We start from the raw sequence: 4444 nt of genomic DNA on the forward strand, positions 1-4444 counted from the left end.
TGTAACATTTGACATCCGCCGATGACTCTGATAAGGTCTTAAATACTTAACACCACTGGATCGTTTACTACACCAACACTCATGCGGTCCCGAAAACCATGGTCCCCTGTTTAAAAAGAAGCACAGAAAATCTGTTGTGGCTCTTCTTGAGAGCCCAAGGGGTTAATTTATCAATTCATGATTTCATGATTTCATTCTGTCACTGTGGGGAAATATCCAGTTAAATTATAACAATTATTTTAAATAAATGCATAGGTTGTTGCTTGGTGAATTATAAAGCAGATGTCAGTGTCTTGTTGGAAGGTGTCTGCAGAAAAATGTACAACTCATGCAGTGAGCATCAACGCAGCTTTCATGTAAATTTAAAAAAACATTTGTGTCAGGGAAGTTAGCATTTCAGTTTGTTCATCTCAGTTTTGTTTTAAAAGAGTACTTTGCATTTTGATCTGCAAATGTTGCAGATTAAATTCCAATTGTTGTTCAAGCATTTAGCATTTATTTAAAAGGTGTCCAAAATTTATTAACTCTTGGATAGTCCAACTGCATGACATTTCCCAATTTTTGTCATAGACATACGAGATAGAGATCCTTTAATTAATCTTTGCATTTTTTTCTGGTTCATAAGAACATAGGAAATATGAGCAGGAGTAGACCATACGGCCCCTCGGACCTGCTCCGCCATTCAATAAGATCAGAGCTGATCTTCAATCTCAACTCTACTTTCCCACCCTATCCCCGTGTCCCTTGAGTCCCTGAGGGGTGATTTTAAACCCCAAGAACGAGTGGGTTGGGGGCGGGTGGGAGTTGAAAATAGTTGTTTTTGACCGCAACCCGGCTTTATTTCTGGGTTTAACGTCGGCGCGGAAAAGTACAGGCTTTGCATTGGGGATGCAAAGTCCCAAAATGTTGTGGTTGGGATCCAAAAAAACAACGTTATCCGATGTAAGCTTTCCTTTTCTGCCTTATCTTATCCTGTATGCTCCTTGACAGCCAGGGAGCTCTAGATTTGGCAGCCTCACCCTTTTTCTATGTGGGAACATGTTTACAATGCACCCCTTGAATCTTCCCCTTGAATGCCTCCCTCTGCTCTGACATTGATTTACCTTCAAGTAACTGATAACTTGCATGTTAACTTTCTATGTATTGTGTACAAGAACACCAAAATCTAGGGAATGGTGGAAGATCACAACCAATGCATCCACTATCTCTGCAGCCACCTCTTTTAGAACCCTAGGATGTAGGCCATCAGGACCAGGGGATTTGTCAGCTTTTAGTCCCATTAACTTCTCCAGTACTTTTTCTTTACTAAAATTAATTACTTTAAGTTCCTCACTCTTGTTAGACTCTTGATTCCCCACTATTTCTGGTATGTTTTTTGTGTTTTCTACTGTGAAGACAGATACAAAATATTTGGTAAACATCTCTGCCATTTCCTTATTCCGATTATAATTTCTCCTGTCTCAGCCTCTAAGGGACCCATGTTTACTTTCACTACTCTCCTTTTTATATCTTGTAGAAGCTCTTACAATCTGTTTTTATATTTCTTGCTGGTTTACTCTCATTCTATTTTCTCCCTCTTTATCAATTTTTTGGTCATCCTTTGCTGGTTTCTAAAACTCCCCCAATCTTCAGGCTTACTAATCTTCTTTGCAACATTATAGGCCTCTTCTTTTAATTTAATACTATTTATAACTTCTTTAGTTAGCCACAGATGGATCACTTTTCCCGTGTAGTTTTTATTCCTCAATGGAATGTATGTTCAGTGAGAATTATAAAATATTTCTTTAAATGTTCACCATCTACCATCATATCTTTTAATCTAATTTCCCAATCAACCTCAGGTCCACTCTCTCTGCTCCTTTCATTGGCCCCTCACGTCCACTCTCTCCGCTCCTTTTATTGGTCCCTCAGGTCCACTCTCTCTGCTCCTTTCATTGGCCCCTAAGGTCCACTCTCTCCACTCCTTTCATTGGCCCCTCAGGTCCACTCTCTCCACTCCTTTCATTGGCCCCTCACGTCCACTCTCTCCACTCCTTTCATTGGCCCCTCAGGTCCACTCTCTCCACTCCTTTCATTGGCCCCGAAGGTCCACTCTCTCCACTCCTTTCATTGGCCCCTCACGTCCACTCTCTCCACTCCTTTCATTGGCCCCTCAGGTCCACTCTCTCTGCTCCTTTCATTGGCCCCTCAGGTCCACTCTCTCCGCTCCTTTCATTGGCCCCTCACGTCCACTCTCTCCACTCCTTTCATTGGCCCCCAAGCTCCACTCTCTCTGCTCCTTTCATTGGTCCCTCAGGTCCACTCTCTGCGCTCCTTTCATTGGCCCCTCACGTCCACTCTCTCCACTCCATTCATTGGCCCCTCAGGTCCACTCTCTCCGCTCCTTTCATTGGCTCCTCAGGTCCACTCTCTCCACTCCTTTCATTGGCCCCTCAGGTCCACTCTCTCCACTCCTTTCATTGGCCCCTCACGTCCACTCTCTCCACTCCTTTCATTGGCCCCTTAGGTCCACTCTCTCTGCTCCTTTCATTGGTCCCTCACGTCCACTCTCTCCACTCCATTCATTGGCCCCTCAGGTCCACTCTCTCCACTCCTTTCATTGGCCCCTCAGGTCCACTCTCTCCACTCCTTTCATTGGCCCCTCAGGTCCACTCTCTCCACTCCTTTCATTGGCCCCTCAGGTCCACTCTCTCCACTCCTTTCATTGGCCCCTCAGGTCCACTCTCTCCACTCCTTTCATTGGCCCTTCACGTCCACTCTCTCCACTCCTTTCATTGGCCCCTCAGGTCCACTCTCTCCACTCCTTTCATTGGCCCCTCAGGTCCACTCTCTCCACTCCTTTCATTGGCCCTTCACGTCCACTCTCTCCACTCCTTTCATTGGCCCCTCAGGTCCACTCTCCCCGCTCCTTTCATTGGTTCATTCTGTCTTGACCACAGCCAATCACAAGATGAAAGGGGTGCTGTCAGTTTGCTAATAGCTGTCACACTCAGTACAACCAAGATAATTATCTCAAAATTTTTAAAATTGATGCACTGTACTGAATTAATCTTCTTAGATAACAAGATATCGTTCTTTGATTACAGCTACACACACTAACTCCTTACACACAAATTCTCTTTGATTCTCAACACAATTCCAAACACATTAATTCAAGCTTACCAATACTCAATATGTTAAGCTTTTAGAAAATTCCAAATGCCAATTTTCATATGTGATAATCTCATGTCCAGAATAAAAGATTCTCACATAAATTTACAATAACCAGAATTTCACTGTGGCCACAATAAAAGTCTGGTTTTCACAATTTAATAGGCTAGTTAAGCTCAATTCTCCAATTTAATTCAGCAATATTAAAATTAAACACAAGACAGAACAGATAAAATTAATCAAAATAGCATGTACTTACTAAAATCCAATAAATTACATTGTCTTTCGATTCATTCTTTCTTGAGGCACCTTTCCAAAAGACTGTAAAAATATTGAATAGAACTGAAGGAGAAGTTCGCTTTCATAGCTAACCAAAATTTAATAACATTACACAAAACAAGCGTGAAAAGAAAGCCCTCACAATCAAGTCAGACTTTTCAAGAAACAGTACACTGAAAACAAAAGAACACATTCTGTGACATGTAACTTTCTACATGTTTCCTATATTCCATCATAGCCTAATTCATCCTTTTTCACTTAAACCAATTTTCAATTTCCAATGTTTCCAACTTAATACAATTTTGTACTAATTTAAAATCTCATATGGGAAAGACCTTTTGTCGGGTCTCTATGGCTGCCTGATTTAGGGTCATATTATTTCCTTTAACTAGAAGCCTGAGTTTGAAAGTACGGTACGTGGTCGTCTAGGGTCTGGATCCGTTTTTCATTAAATCCAATTTTCAATTTCTGATATTTGCTACTTAACCCCATTCTGTACATATTCAAAACGTCCATGTTCTCCCCTCCCGTTCCTCCGTCTTTTTTTCCCCTTTATATCAGGAGGCCCATTCTTCTAGTTCATCCCAATCTACTTCCCCTGGGCCCTTGCCAGTACTGTAGACGGCGTAAATGACCTGTTGTTTAAGGTGATTAATTTCCATCTGACAGACTCTGTGCTCTGGGCCTCCCACCCCTTTCTGGTCCTGTTTTCTCATTACCTTACTTGCAGCCTGAAGTTCATTATTACTCTGTTCTAGTTGTTGAACCCTCCCATCTAGCTGGGTGTTTTTAATTTTGTTATCCTCATTTTTGGTCTGTAACGAGACTACCTTCTGTTCTGAATTAAAAATTGACCCTTGACAATAGTCTGTGAATTTTGCTTTTTGTTCAAGGTTTATTTTTAATTCCTTATTGTCTTGTTTTAATTTTTTTAAGTTCGTCGCCCATTCTCTCTCTCTTCAAAAAGATAGAGAAAGGCTTTCCAATCATTGGCCTTGAGTTTTTTTATCTTTCA

This window comes from Heptranchias perlo, chromosome 2 (assembly GCF_035084215.1).
Source record: "Heptranchias perlo isolate sHepPer1 chromosome 2, sHepPer1.hap1, whole genome shotgun sequence".
NCBI classification, from domain to species: domain Eukaryota; kingdom Metazoa; phylum Chordata; class Chondrichthyes; order Hexanchiformes; family Hexanchidae; genus Heptranchias; species Heptranchias perlo.